This window comes from Lycium ferocissimum, chromosome 5 (genome assembly GCF_029784015.1).
Source record: "Lycium ferocissimum isolate CSIRO_LF1 chromosome 5, AGI_CSIRO_Lferr_CH_V1, whole genome shotgun sequence".
Lineage (NCBI taxonomy): Eukaryota > Viridiplantae > Streptophyta > Magnoliopsida > Solanales > Solanaceae > Lycium > Lycium ferocissimum.
Genome location: NC_081346.1, coordinates 55090308 through 55107731, shown reverse-complemented (window position 1 = coordinate 55107731; position 17424 = coordinate 55090308).

Sequence of the window (17424 nt, the reverse complement as noted above, 5' to 3'; positions counted from 1 at the left end):
GACTGGAATTGCTTAATGTGATCACAGAAGCACAATAGAAAAGTGTAGGCAAAGAGGAAAATTTTATGACTTGTAATTATCCAAAAAAGGATTGGAACATCAAAAGACCTGGACCAAATAACATCACATGAACTGGGACTGTACAATTTCATATTCTCAAGAAAGACCATAGAAAAGAATCTTTGTTACTCTTTGTTTCAAATACAACATTAGTAAGAACACATTACAACAAGGCTTCATATAAGTTATCACTTCAGGTAGACATGAGAAGGGATCAGCTACGTATGTCAACAAATCCCAGAAGAAATGGCATGAAGTTTAAAACAAATCATTACAGATTCAGATTCTCTAAATTCCTAACAGGACACTCATTATCTATAATCTTAAACCACTTCACTTCTCTTTAAAGGAAGGAAAATATCACCCTCTAGAAACAACCAGTTTCCTTATTCCTGACTTCCTAAATGCCTCTAGATCTTTGAACAAACTAGTTTTCCTAACCCTTTTTATCTTCAACCCTTTGGTAAAGTGATGTGATTTAAGGAAACCAATATACCTTCAATACAAGAGTGTCCCCCATAGTCTATAGGCTGGTCATGGTACCCCTCATTTGGGGGGTAGATACTTGACTCTTCTCTGCCCCCTCTTTGAGGTTGAAAACCATCCTAAGCCAAGTGGTCCACACTGCCTGTAGAAATACTCACCATATCCCCAATAATCAACATCAAACCAATTCCATTCTAACACTATTCATTTTTTAGAACACAGACACAGTACTCAATTATTCCATCCCCCTGATTCTATATATGACAAGATTTTAAAACACACTAATGGTATAGAATCAAACCTTACTAGACAGATCATAATTTTGTCCTTTTAATCTAAGTTATACTACAATGCCCACTGAAGTCTAGGTGCCATAGTTTAGGTTTAAGAAATAAAGGTTCTTACCAATTTTGGATTAACTAAATGCTTTTTCCTTAAGTTCAGACCAATATTAGTACATTCACATGACCAAGTCCACACAAAAATACATCACACCAGCTCTGAACATATTCCTCAGGAAGCAAACAGAAAAGCAGACAAGTCAAACTCCTAAAAAAAAAAAAACATGAATTCAGACACTATGTGAGTAACTTACCTCTTTAGGACTTAGTTTTAAATAACATGAAATCTCAGGAATTCCCCCAAGGCATGACAAACCATCCCTGACCAATCCTAAGGTCTCAAGGACCCCCACAGTCATGAGAACAAAGTGTAGGAAGATAAGGAGGCCTCAGAGTCCTGAAAGAGGAATAGTATGGGTGAGGTCATCACCTTCCCATCCCTTTCCTGAACATTACTTTCAGTAAAAAATGATCAAAGGCCCCACTTGTCACTACCTCTAGTTCATGCCTAAGCTCACTTTTTACTCTCCCAAGACAACCCCAGCCCCTTTTACCTTATTCTCATACCTAATGGCAATCACCAAAAACTTATGGACAAGAGTAGTTTGACACTACCCCCCTTAAACTGAATTTCCTCTAGACCTCTAATGGATCTATTCAACTCAGTTTAGGGTCCTAATTATGTAAAGGCAACTTGAATTCCTTTAGGCACTAACATTTGAGAAATTTGAACACTTAAATCACTTAAAAGCTTAAGTTCAGATTTATCATCAACCTCCAGGTTCAAAACAATTCCTTTTCCAATTGATTAATCATTTTCAAATAGTTAAGGGATCATTTGGACTCAAACAATATTTTTAATCCTCTTAGACTCCTCTTCAAAATTCAAGCATGAACCAGATATAGAAAAGAGAACGTCTGATAATATGAATGTCAAGGCTAAATTATATTCAAATGAAGCAAACATGGCATATAATCCTGCTAGTGTCATATAGTATTATACTTTATTTTAAATTATTTCTACAACTTTATAGACCTTTATTAGCTCCTAATGCACCATTTAAGGTCCTGTTATCTCATGAATAAACTTGAATCCCAGAACTTCATTTTTTAGACTTCTCTATCCTATTCTAGGATATTGCTGCTTTAAAATTATCCTCAATGCATAACATGCAACTATTCAGAATTATTTGACTGATTCAAGCACATTCAAACAGACTTGGGAAGATTCAGACCCACACAAATGCAAGCAGATCGCTAACTCTAAATGCCTTAAATACTTATCAAAGACTTCTTATAAACATGCCTAAGTTCCTTAAGCTTTGCTTTAACCTGATCACGATCTTTTCTCTTTTTATCCCAATCATAACTTCATGTTATCCAGTTGACATTAGACAAGTATACAGACCCATAAAAGAACAAATTTAGGCAATCATAATGTCATAATCTTGTTCAAGTAAAAGCAACAACCTCAAATGCTTCAAGTAGATCATCACAGTACTTTAATGTTCTACTGCATTCAAATAGGATCAGTGTTGATTTAAAAGTTCACCAAATTAGTATCATGACTCATATGATATTATTCTTATCATATTTAAGTATTGAACAACAAAGATAGGAAACCTCAACATCCAACAGAGCACATGAAGTCTGTTTCAAACATATCTAAACAAACAATACATTATTTGAAACATATACACACAGTCTATCTCAAGAACTACTTATTAATGTCAAACATATGCTTTGAAAATAAAGGAAGTAACCTCCACATCTAAAACAAGCCAATGAATCTTAACAGTACCCAAGCAGTTTATTCATTTAATTGAACCAAAAGACAACACAGCAAACAACTAACATCAAGAAGCTATTATCATATAGACTAACTACTAAGCAATAAAAAGTAAGTAAAGGATAGAATATTACCTTTTAATAGCGCAGCCTTGGCCAAAAATGAATTCGAAAGCCCTTGTGTGCTTCCAAGACCACACTCAGCCACAAAGATTCAAAAAAAAAGAAAAATAAATTTCTTGAACTCAGAAAACCTCAAACTAGTGAAGTCTTAAAAAAAGTTACTAAAGGGGCATGAAATCAGAAGTTTTCAGCCTTTCTTTTAATTTTCTCCCAATTTTTGACTTCTGAAACTCTTGTAAAACCTTAAACTTTCAAAAACTCAGCTTTTTCTCTCCAAAAGGACCTCTCAAAAGCTGCTTTTTTAAAGGGGGTTGGGAACCCTAAAAATCGTCTAAAGCTTGAAACAAACGATGTGGGACAAACAGATTTTCTCCAAAATAAGCCTTTATAGGCCTTTACATGGCTAAGATTATCTCGAATCAACAATGGATAGTCAGATCTGAGTCTTGCTTGACTCGATCTGACCCATCTCTGGTCAACCAATGATATTTGAGGAAGATACAACACAATACAGCAAAAATCAGCCACAATAATCAACTTTGACTAAGTAAATTCAAAGAAAAGCAAAAGGAAAAGGTTTCATTACCGATTCGGGCAAGATTTCAGTAGATACAAACTCAACATTAATTGCTTACACGAAAATAATGCTGCAAAGCTGCGTGTCTTACACATACACTGTAATCTGTCCATTTCTAGGACAAGAGAGAAGAGAATTTTGCAGGCGGCGGTGAGGGTTTTAACGAGAAAGAGAAAGAGAGAGAGAAGGGGGAAGGGTGTTTTGAAAAAATAAAAAATAAAAAATGAAAAAGGGGGGGGGGGGGGGTATACCCATTTACCCGTTATTAGTGATTTGGGCAGGCTCTCAGTCTGGTTTGGGCTGGACTCGGTCCAGATTTTAAGAAATTAAAAAGGCTGGCCCTTCTCTTTTTGTATACATATATATGTATACTAAGTGTATACATGTATATGTATATCTTGTGTATACATGTATATGTATGCTTGGTATATCTATAAAAAGATAATTAAAGAAAGATTAATATTGATGATACTTTAATTAAAGATAAAATTCGGACATAATTGTTTTATTTTATTAAAATAGTTTAAAAATTGGCCAAATTGTGTTAATGGGCCTAAAATTGCGAACAGGGCCCAAATGGATTCTGATCCAACTAATTATTTCAATTATGGCCAAATTTGGCCTTAATTGATTTTAATTTAGCTGGTTATTTCAATTATGGTCATATTTGGACTAATTAGTAGGTTTAAAAATTAAATTGCATTAATGAACTTGATTAATTTAAGCCAATGAATTTTGTTATTTCAATTAAGGCCATTAAGAGGCTAATTTTACAAGAATGACCCCAATTTCCTTGAACCATGAATTGGTCAAATTAATTTGGCCAAAACAAAATAATTAAATAATTTAAACATCAAATTGCAATATATACCACTTAATTAACCAATTAAAACATTTATAGATAATTATAAATAAATTTTGACAAATCACCCAATTATGCAAAATTAAAGATTAAAGGGTGAAATGGCTAATAATTTAAATTACTCGAACTCCATGGATTAAAGGGAGTAAAGTATTTGGTAATTTTGACTTTAAACAATTTAACAATTAAATAATGATTATTGTCCTTTTTTCTTTGATTAAATCAAATGAGTATCTTATAAATGTCACAAAAAATTCCAATTAATTTCTAAACAACTTTGTGATGTCATGATAAAACCCTTCACCAATTTAAAGGAGCAAAATATTGTTCTGAGCAACTTTATAAAAATTATTTAAACCCTTTACGGTGCATAACTTATTTTATTTATTCTCCAAGGACTCTGAGTAATTAAAGTAAATTATGGGAGGTCAAAATTTAAGTGTGAACAATGGTAACTGTTACACTTGGTGGCATCCGGGCTATAGGTCGGTGGCCACCATGCTCCTCGTCGGGGTGTGACACACAACTCTCAGCAACACCTCTCAGGCACACAAGCAATATCAATGATAAGGCTGCACAATAAGTCACAACAGATCTCAACTCTCAGCAGTACCTCCCAGGGTACACAAGTAATATCAATGATAAGGCTACACAATGAGCCACAATGGAATCACTATTCTCATCTCAATATCAATCACGTAAAGTATCGCGATATCGTAGCCATGATGTATCACTATTCATGAATACCACGATATCAATATGTCAACAATGCCAACAAGTAATTGATTAGACAAGCCTACAACACAATGGGGTGGCTAATCCGCAAATCATACAATAAGGCCCAACCTAAGACAATATCCAGCCAACTTCATACTCGAAGGCTTACATGCATTCTCCGACAATATCATCTAAACATACGCTTCGCTAATCGAAGTCTCACCATAAGGTAAACCATAACCTACCTGGAAGGCCGAACAACAAGTCTCCAACAATCACACCTTAGTCTTCCCTTTTCTTTGAGCCTCGAGATAATGAAAGTCTAAGCATATCCGAACCATGAAATTAGAATCAAGAAGAACATCATTCAAACCCTACTTCTTTTCAAGACCTAAATTCCCAACCTATTGAGCAAGGTTTATGAACTAGAAAGGTGAAATTAGGAATCTAAAGATCTCAACATGAAATTAAAACTCTAGATGATCAATCCCCATCAATATCAAGCTTGAAGAGCCAATAACCTGCTCAAATTCGGATTTTAGGCAAAACCCCCAAATTTGGGTATAAACACTAACACCAAATCTATAATTTAGCCACTAATTAGGAAGGAATCGTGCAATTATAGATTGTAATCTTCAATTCCATGCTTAATCAAGATAACCCAACCAATAAATCATGTTATAAAGCCTAGAAGAAGAACTCATTGAACCATTTTTTAATTCTTAAACTCTTAGTGATCTAGCATGATAATTGAATCCTAAGGTGATTATGGAAAATGGAATAACAAAGAAGATAGAAGGACTTGCCACGAAGATTTTCCCTCAAGAATCACCTTGAAATGCTCCGAACCAAAAGCTCTATTTCGGAGTGAGTAATGAATAAAAGACTTAGGGCTTTTAAATAAAAAATCTGGTCCGTCAGCCGCTATAGCGGTCAAACCACCGTTATAGTGGTCACCCTACCGCTATAGCAGTCATCCCACCGCTATAGTGCTATCCTACTGCTATAGCGGTCACCAGACACCTGAAGTTTTTGGTGTCTTCCAAACTTGAAATCAACACCCGGAACCATCCCGGAATCTCCCAGACACAAACCAAATTTGCAGATATACATAAAAACGTGCTACGAAGGACATCGTGGCCTCGGAATTCCCATCAGTGGTCTCATTGAGAAAGTCAATACCGATACCTAAAAATTGACTTCCCAACCCAAGTCCCAAAATGAATCCTAGTGCATTGGGAACCGAACCGAATGTACACATAAGTTCTAAAAGACCCTCCGGACCTCTCGAAATCGACGGATTCTTGGAAAAGGTCTATTTACTCAAAAGCCAACTATGAGTCAAATGGTTTTCACTTAAAAGCCAAATTTCCCCAAAACTTACCCAAATCAAGTTTGATGACGTCGAAAAATGTGCCAACTGTCCCCGCGGGTCAAATATGAGCTAATAAAGCTCCAAAAGGGATCAAAAGTGTAGGGAACACAATAACGACCAAATGGGTCGTTACATCAGATACTAATTAAATAATCGCTCATCCTCGAGCGACAAGGAAGGGAGGACGAGAATTACCTGAATCAGCAATAACTGAGGATATTAGCTACACGTGTCGGACTTTTCCTTATAGGGAATATTCTCATAAAAAAAAACTGAATCCTAACGAATGATATAGGACTATCAGAATGGTACTTCCTTAATATAGAAACATGGAAGATCGGATGAACACCTGACAGGCCTGGTAAAAAACTAACTCACAAATCACAATATCAATACGACAAATAGTCTCAAATAGGCCAACACACCTCGAGGTCACTTACCAGTCACAACTCTCTATACTTAGCTCAAGCTCTAATTCTTATATCTCCATATTCGAATTTCCCTCACAATTGATTCTTAAATAAACAAATTGCTTTGCACGAATTCTCTGATTTGATAAAATCGAAACTCCGAACGCGATCAATAGGCCCCACAAACACTTTCCCAAACCAACACAATTCTCTAAAACATGGTCACAAACTATAGCCCATTTTGAACCGATAAATACTCTGATTCTGCTAACTCTTTCTCCCACATCTTATAAAGCTAGTACTTGCACCATTTTCTTAGAAACACATGAACACACACCACAATCCCGAAACCATGACTTACTCTTGCCAGAAATGAAACCTTGATTCTCCTGAGTTCTCTACGCAATTCCATCTGAACTGATCTTACCGACAGCCAACGTGGCTAGTTCCAAGTCTTCTTAAACCTTTAAATCATAATATAGGAGCAATACCATTGAACATCTCGCCTAGCAAAGTCCGTCAGAACCTAACTGATCACTATAAGGGCCTCTCATATAATAGATCCTCCTCAAATCTGTACAAATCTCATTGTAAGCCATTACTCTATCCAAGTAACAGTCACAAAAAAAAATCATCAAATCCACTACAAAACCCTGACAAAGCTCGATAAATCTCTCATACCTGAAATTCGAGCCGAAACATATCAAATCCTTAAATATATTTTCAAAAATATAACCATAGACCATTAATCTTAACTAGAATAATGCTGACCCTGAATGAATGCAATACTCTCGAATATCACTAATAGTCATTTGAACTGACTCCGAATTTCTGAAACCAATCACAGTCTTATCACACATTTTTGATGGCCAATTCTAATCTCTTCCTCAGGCGTGATCAATCATGTCTGTCCCTCTCGACTCCAAAAGCTGAGTCATAACCAATTTGTCCACTGAGTACAGAAGAACTAAATCTTGTGAATGTAACTTCGAGGTTCTCAACCTTACCCAATATGCACATCAAATACAACTCGAACCTTTCGACGCTAAAAACCTACTGCCTCATATAACAAACCTTTAACCATCAAACTTTCCACTATAATAGCTCGACAACCCATAACATTCTCGAAAGTGTCAGACCTCGCAACCTCTTGCGCCAACTCAGCACAACCATTCCTAAGTCCTTAATAACCAAAAGCGCTTACCCAAACTGTCCAGTCGATATTACTTGCAACATAATATATTACCACGAGTAGGATCTACCCTCGAAAATATAACTTTAGTTCTCATATGATAGGGATTCCATAAATATTTTCTCTTTAAGCACGCTAACCCATCCGTTGTAGAATGTTACGAAACTTATCTAATGGTGTTCCACCAAACCACTTCCTATAAATCTCAATGTCACGACCCAACCCGCCCAACCCGCCATGAATGGAACCCACACTAACTCCTAGTGAGTGAACCAATACGCTTAACCATCTACTCATTTAAAGTCCAATTTTTTTTTATTTAGTCAATTCATTCAGTTCACAATAAATTGAACGCAAGATTAAGTCAAAAGTGGTCATGCCATAAAACAATAATGTAAATGCGGAAGTCCTAACTATTACAACCCCAAAATTTGAAAGTCAACGTACAAGGACTCTAATCCAAAATATGTCTAAGAAAGCCATACTGTCTAAAAGAAATAAACATCAATGTCTGGAATGGAAAGAAGATATTCAGGTGGCCTGGCACGGATAGAAGCTCAACCTTAACGCAATAAATGGCCTCAAGCTAAATATGAGGTCGAGTAGCAGTCTCTGGATCACAATCTGCACTCAAAAGAATGCAGCAAGGTAGTATCAGTACAAACACTATGTACCAGTAGATATCATAGGGTAACTAAGATTAGTATCATGCATAAATCATAAAATTAATAAAATAGATAGACCAGTCAACAACACATAATCAGATAGCCAACACCAAGTCAACCAATGGTATTAACAAATCAAGTCAATGGAAGCAAGTAATGGAATGAGCCTCACAACAACATTTTCACGTACTCAGTCACTGATCACTCGTGTACATACACGCTAATTGGTGTCTTTGCCCAATAGCTATGACCTGCATGGGACCCATGGTGTCCATATACCCTAGCTCTGAAATCTTACCTTGAATCATGAGCCTTTAACTTAGGCCACATCCTCATCCCCTGTCAAACGTGCCCAAAATCTAGGTCACATCCTCATCAAGAAGATCTTGTCATCAAATTATAGATAATCACACAACATTTAGCCTATAGTATCACTCAATCAATAGCATATAGGAACCCTAACCACACATTATGCCCCTAGAAAAGACATTCTTTCTCCTATCAATCTCATAACACATACAATTAACTAATCAAAGTCTAACTCAAGTAAACCGTAACCTACCTCAACTGCAGAACTGGAATAATACGAATCACTCCAGTATAGCCTTTCCCTTCTGTAATGCCTCATAACTCTCAAAGTCTAGCAATTAAGATGCTAAATAAGTCACCACACTCTAGTCAACAATATCAATTCAATGAGCACCCTTCCACTTTACCCCTTTCTAATGGGTGAATGCTTACTAGGTATAAATCATCCTAACATTGGACTTGGGACCCATAAACTATCAATTCATAAGGTTATTAATTCAACTTATCTCTTACAAGCAATTTCTATGGTCAACCTACCATCTTTATGAAACCCTAAGTCTCAATTCACTTAATTCATGTCTCTAACAGTCTCTAACGTTTCAATTCTTGATTAGAAGTGATAACCCAAGCCTTTAGATGATAATTACATAATAATATTCGTAACCCACCAACCATTAGAGGTCTATTAAGTTCTAGGGTTACTAGTCCTCAATTCACCATTGTAGACCCATTAGAATGATGATAACCTTAGAGATTAATGCGTAATGAAAGAAGAAAGGGTTGAGACTTACTTCTCAAGAATATTCTTGCACTAGCCTTAGAATTTCACCCGAGGTACTCCTTGGAAACTATTTTGGATTTTTATGAATAAAGAATTCGGACTAAGTGTTTAAAAATCGATATTCTGCCCCCGTCGAGGTCCGCTGCAGTGGTCTGGCTATAACGGGCAAGGACCCGCTGTAGTGGACGTCCACGTAATGCCCACTTCTTCTGTGGTGAGCATGGACCTGCCATAGCCCAAGCATATTTATCTGAAGTTCATGGTGACGAGATATTCGCCGCTACAGCAGCCCCACCACAGCGGTCCTCCGTCTGCGGCAGTGGTGCCACTAAACCAGTGGGCTCGCTAATTCCACTAGTTTTGTACTCTACTCTCCCAAATTCATCCGAGACCTCATAAACACAAACAAAATATGCACATCAATGTAAAAACACCATACAGACTCACCCGTAGCCTCGGAATCCCCAACGGAGGTCTAATTTGTTACGTCACCCCACCAATGTACTCAATACAACCAAACAATAATCTCAAACTTGTCAAGTTTTCAGTTCTTAGACTTTTACATTTGAGTTTCTATTAGCTCGCTTTACCCTTGGAAAGGTTCTATAGGGAGGGTGATCCTAGATTTTCCCTAACTACCGGGAAGGTCGTTATATTAGATGCCAATTAAAACACTGTTCATCCCCCGAACGTACAGGGATGCGGATTCTAGGAAAAGGGTACCTGTCCCGGTGAAAAGCTAAGGATACTTGCTACACAGATCCGATTCTATTTCCCAAATAACTTTCTTAACTGGGCGATTCTTCCACTGAACTTTGACGGAGGCTATTTCCTTCGACCTCAACTTGCAAAACTCTCTATCGAAGAAAGCAACAGGCTCTTCCTTATAAGTAAAGTTCTCATTTAGTAAAATCGAATCCCAACGGATTATGTACGACCTATCGCCATGATACTTCTTCAACATCGAAACGTGAAATAACGGATGAACACCGAATAAGCTCAGAGGTAAAAAAAAATCATAAGCTACCTCCCCCACACGCTTGAGAATCTCAAATAGCCCAATAAATCTCGAGCTAAACTTGCCCCTCTTCCCAAACTGTTACACCCCGTAGTTTCGTGTGTTGACATTCGAGCTACCTTTCAGGAGGTATGTGAGATTATATGTGTTTATATTACGGTTATAAGGTTTTAAGTTCATATAATAAGCTATGGAATCATTGGAGGACAAGTGATTTAAGAAAATTAAGTGTGTGGGAACTTTGGAGAAAATATGAAAGGAAATTTTGGCCCAACTTGGAGAAATAATATATTTTAGTATATGAGGAATTTAGGAGTAAAACAAAGCCTAAATTAAATTTCAGGAAGTCTAGTTTCCAACACAAAAAACCGATCGTCAATCGGACATCGGGATCAAATGTTATGAGCATTTTAAGACAGACTGTCCGCGCAGAGGATTTACTCTTCGCGACTTGGGGCGCGAACGCGCAGAGCAAAAAGTAGGTCGGTGCAAACCGATTCTAAGACATTATATAAAAGGGTTTTACTCCTTATTTTCATCCCATAACCCCTGGAAACCATCCTCAACCCTCTAGAACCTTCTCCAAACTTCCGCCATAAAATATTAGCGCGAATCAAGTGGAATCTCTGGATTTAGGTTCGGACAGCGTATGGTTGTGATTATAATATTGTGTTGTGGTGAATTATGGCTTGGATTCAAGGTGAAAAGTGAAGATATTACGGTTCTCACGGAAGTAAGGTATGAATCTTCTCTTATTGATATTGATTTATGTTTATTTACGGAGATAAAGTTATTAAATGATCGTATAACGAATTTATGGGTTGAGAAATTGGATAAAACATTGTGTGGGATGTTTTTGGAATATATTGGTATTGATAATATTGTTGTTGATGTTGTTATTATTGTTGTTATTGTTGGTTGCTGGATTGTAATTTCGAGCAGGGCATATAAACAGGGGAGATGCTGCCCGAATTTCGGCAGATTCTAAAAGGATTTTAATTAAAGGCCTCAGACAAGTGTATGATGGTGAGCATAACAATAGTATGAATAGTTTTATATGTAGATTGAAAGACGAGACGTAGTTTAGAAAGTCATGAAGTGAGTTTCCAGGTATTTTAAGGCTAGCCCTTTCTTTCAAAAGGCACGATTCCTACGTTATGATTCCATACATGTTTCCATAATATCTTTCTTAAAGCATGATCCCTTTGTTGTGAATCTATATATGATACCTTCAATAGCCCTATTTCTAAAGATGCCAAATCTTATAGTTCCCATTATTCTTATGATATCATTGAGCTTGTCGCATGGCTATTGATGTTATTCATTGATGTTGATCTCACCTTATGATTTTATTCCTTCAAGGTGATATGTGTTCATGATGATGGTTCACTAATAATAATCCAATGAGTTTAGGAACAGGTTCTGAAGAGATGTTTTATAAGACGTGAATAGAGTGCTAGTAGAGGATCTTTAATGAGGTATTTAATATTCGAAGAGAGGTTTGTGTTGTATTTTAGGATTTGGTTATAGTCTAGTCAAGCGGAAAGAACTACTAATGACCTGAGTTGTGCTTATAAGTCTTATGGGATAATGTAGACACTACGGTTAAGCGATCACCATGAGAAGTGCATAGATATTTCTTATAAAAGCTTGGTTTTGACGTCGATTGTAGTTACCGTTGGTCTACAACCATTAGGGAAATTATTACCACCGTGCTACGGTCGGTTGGGCAGTTACCACTGATCAGCCGGGCAATTGCTCTTTATAGCCAGGCGATAATCAGACGGGCAGTTACCAACAAGCTACAGCCGGTCGGGTAGTTACCACTGATAATTGGGCAGTTAGCACTAGGATGATAAGTGAGTTAGAGACACCATATCAAATATAGATGTAGTTAAAGAGATGAGAGTATTAAAAGACATGCGTACTAGATTCTCATTGGTAAGTCAGAAGTGCCAGGTTGACTCTTTTCTTTCTTCTTACAGTATATATATATTTATTGTATTACATTTTTGCCTTACATACTCGGTACATTATTCGTACTAACGACCTTTCTTGTAGACGCTGCGTTCGTGCCCGCAGGTGTAGACGGTCGGGACGAGGATCTTCCCCAGTAGGTTGTTTTCAGGTACCAGTTTTGATTGGTGAGCTCCACTTCTTCCTGAAGCATTGCCGATTTTGGGTTGTATATGTATTTTGTGTTAAGGGTATGTCGGGGGCCCTGTCCCGACTTATGTACTTCAGTCATGTTCTAAGAGGCTTTGGAGACAGATTCCTGTGTACAGCTCAGTTATGTTTTATTAGTGAATATATTGACGTCGCAGGTTCATTGTATATATATGTATGCATGATATTATATTCATAGTTGGCCTTCTTAGCCTTATCTTGCCATTCGAGACATAGGGGATCCGAGGTATCAGTTGGTTCGCTCAGTTTCCGTAAGATGTTGGGTGCCAATCACGCCTAACGATGGATGGGTTGTGACAAAGTGGTATCAGAGCAGGTCTGTCCTAAGGTTGTCTGCAAGCCGTGTCTAGTAGAGTCTTGTTTATGGTGTGCAGTGCACCACACTTATAAACAGGAGGCTGCAAAGCATTTAGGGATATTTTCTTTCTTTCCTATCTTAGATCGTACGATAGAACCATATTGTGAGGATTCTCTTTTTTCTGACCATATGTTATGATTGCAGTAATGCCTATGAAAAAAAAAGCAACAGCGGTCCAAAAAGGCAAGGCAGTGGCCGGAAGAAGGATTGAGCGGGAGCTGCCGATAGATATGAAGGAAGGCAGGTCCCAAAATGAAGTTCCATCCCGGACCTCTTATGACTCCAGAGGAGCATACAGGAACTCCAGCACCCCCAGTTCCCCCACCTGATGCCTCGGGTTGGGAGGTACGTGAGTCTATTCAGTTGTTAACTCAGATAGTCACCGCTCAGGCCCAGCGGCAGGGTATAGGTTACGGTGACAGATCCGTTAGTGCCAGAGTCCAAGAGTTTCTTAATTTGGTCCCTCCAGAGTTCTTTGGGTCGAAACCAGAGGAGGACCCACAGAATTTTATAGACGAAATACTGAGAACGTTACGAGTGATGCATGCATCAGACACCGAGTCGAGAGTTAGCTTCTCCTGATTACGAGATGTGGCTGTGTATTGGTATAATGCTTGGATGTCTTCCAGAGGAGCTAATGCACCTCCACCCATGTGGCAGGAGTTCGTAGATGCCTTTATTCGACATTATTTGCCACCAGAGGTCTGTCGGGCAAGAGTAGATAGATTGTTGACACTTAGGCAAGGAAACAGAAGTGTGCGGGAGTATAGTCTCTAGTTTAACTCTTTAGCTAGGTATGCTTCCACTATTGTAACGGAAATGGAAGACCGAGTGCATCGATTTGTGGCGGGACCCCAATCGTATCTAATTAATGAATGCTCCACGACTGCTTTACTTGATGGTATGGACGTCGCCCGTGTTCAAGCATATGCTCAGAATCTAGAAGATCAGGAAAGAAGGCAGTCTGAGGATTTGAATGAAGGTCAGCCTAAGAGAGCTAAATCTTCTAGTCAAATAGAGGATGTCAGAGGTAGTTTTAGGTCCCCACTTTTAGCTACTAGTATTCCTTCACCATTGCAGAGGCCGTGTTATGAGAGGCCGGCTTATTCTGAGATACGTTGGAATTTGAGGGCTTCGGGTTTTCAACACCGAAGAGAATCGGTAAAGATGAGGATGCCCCATCCACAATGCAGTCAGTGTGGTAGAGCCCATTCTGAAAGATGTCGTCAAGGCTCTGATGCATGCTATACATGTTGGGCTTCAGGCCACTACATGAGGGATTGCCCGATGGGCGATAGATGTGATATAGCTCGGCCCACTGGATCAGTAGCAGCTTCAGCTTTCTCGGTACACTTTTCAAAACGAGGCCCTCAGACATCAGTTAGCAGGGGCAGAGGTAGAGGTGGAGCATCTAGCTCTGGTGGTGGTCAGAACCACATATACGCTTTGACTAGGCATCAGTATCAGGAGCAGTTTCCCTATTACAATACAGGTATAATTACTAGTTATGTGTGGCTAAAAAAGTTATTCTTAGTTATGGTGGCCGGTGTGCTATTGTGTATTTTAGCTTGCTGTATCACAAGTTGGTAGTATTATAGTTACCGAGGAAACTCTGCAGAAATTTTCATAGAGATCTCTAAGAATTTGACATTCGAGAATGAATGTTTTTAAAGGAGGGGGGGATGTTACACCCCGTAGTTTTCGTGTGTTGAGATTCGAGCTACCTTTCAGGAGGTATGTGAGATTATATGTGTTTATCTTATGGTTATGAGGTTTTAAGTTCATATAATAAGCTATGGAAAGATTATAGGACAATTGATTTAAGGAAATTATGTTTGTGGGAACTTTTGAGAAAATATGAAGGGTAATTTTGGCCCAACTTGGAGAAATAATATCTTTTAGTATATTAGGAGTTTTGGATCAAGCCTAAATTGAAGTTCAGGAAGTCTAGTTTCGAACACAAATAATCACGCGTCAATCGGACATCGGGATCAAACGTTATGAGCATTTTAAGATAGACTGTCCGAGCAGAGGCTTTAATCTGCGCGAACGCGCACCAAGGTGGCCCGAACGCAGAGAGCAAAAATTAGGTCGGTGCAAACCGACTCTAAGACATTATATAAAGGGGGTTTACCCCTTAATTTCACCCCATAACCCCTGGAAACCATTCCCAACCCTCTGGAACCTTCTCCAAACTTCCGCCATAAAATTTTAGCGCGAATCAAGTGGAATCTCCGGATTTAGGTTCGGACAGCGTATGGTTGTGATTATAATATTGTGTTGTGGTGAATCTTAGCTTGGATTCATGGTGGAAAGTGAAGATATTATGGTTCTAGCAGAAGTAAGGTATGAATCTTCTCTTATTGATATTGATTTAAGTTTATTTACGAAGATAAAGTTATTAAATGATCGTATAATGAATTTATGGGTTGAGAAATTGGATAAAACATTGTGTGGGATGTTTTAGCAATATATTGGTATTGATAATATTGTTGTTGATGCTGGTATTGTTGTTGTTGGTTGTTGGATTGTGATTTCGGGCAGGGCATATAAACAGGGGAGATGCTGCTCGAATTTCGGTATATTATAAAAAGATTTTAATTAAAGGCTTCAGACAAGTCTATGATGGTGAGCCTAATGATAGTATGAATAGTTTTATATGTAGATTGCAAGACAGGACGTAGGTTAGAAAGTCGAGAAGTGAGTTTCCAGGTATGGTAAGGCTAGCCCTTTCTTTCAAAAGGCATGATTCCTACGTTATGATTCTGTACATGTTTCCACAATATCTTTCTTAAGGCATGATCCCTTTGTTGTGAACCTATACATGCTACCTTCAATAACCCTGTCGCTAAAGATGCCAAAGTTTATAGTTCCCGTTATTCTTATGATATCATTGAGCTTGTCTCATGGCTATTGATGTTATTCATTGATGTTGATCTCACATTGTGATTTTGTTCCTTCAGGGTCAGATGTGTTCATGATGATGGTTCCCTAATAATAATCGAATGAGTTTAGGAATAGGTTCTTAAGGGATATTTTATAGAACGTAAATATAGTGATAGCAGAGGAGCTCCAATGAGGTATTTAATGTTTGAAGAGAGGTTTGTGTTGTATTTTAGAATTTGGTTATAGTCCAGTCAAGCAGAAAGAAATACTAATGACCTGAGTTGTGCTTATAAGTCTTATGGGATTATGTAGACACTACGGGTTAAGCGATGACCATGAGAAGTTCATAGAGATTTTGTTGTAGAAGCTTGGTTATGATGTCGATTGTAGTTACCACCGGTCTACGACCAGTAGGGAAGTTATTACCACCGTCTTTACGACCTGTTGGGCAGTTACCACTAATTAGTCAGGTAGTTGCGCTCTACCGTCAGGTGATAATTGGACTTGTAGTTACCACCGTTCTACGGCCGGTCGGGCAATTACCACTGATCAGTTGGGCAGTTGGCACCAGGATGATAAGTAAGTTAGAGACACAGTATCAAATATAGATGTAGTTAAAGAGATAAGAGTATTAAGAGACATGCGTATTAGATTCTCATTGGTAAGTCAAAAGTGCCAGGTTGACTCTTTTCCTTCTTCTTGCAGTATATATATTTATTATATTACGTTTCCGCCTTACATACTCGGTACAATATTCGTACTGACGTCCTTTCATGTGGACGCTGCGTTCATGCCCACACGTGTAGACAGATAGGACGAGGATCTTCCTCGGTAGGCTACTTTCAGGTACCAGTTTTGATTGGTGAGCTCCACTTCTTCCTGGAGCATTGCCAATTCTGGGTTGTATATGTTTTTTGTGTTAAGGGTATGTCGAGGGCCATGTCTCGACTTGTTTACTTCAGTCATGTTCTTAGAGGCTTTGGCTTGTGCATTCCTGTGTACAACTCAGTTATGCTTTGTTAGTGGATATGTTGACTTCGCAGGCCCATTGTATATATACGTATGCATGATATTATATTCATAGTTGGCCTTCTTGGCCTTATCTTGCTGTTCAAGACATAGAGGATGTGAGGTATCAGTTGGTTCGCTCGATTTTCGTAAGATGCCGGGTGCCAATCACGTCTCACTAAGGTTGGGGTGTGACACAAACCTCATCACACCCTCCATGGGTGATATTTTCAACAAAACGTGCTCTCCTTCCATAAACTCAAGATCTCGGACCTTTCGGT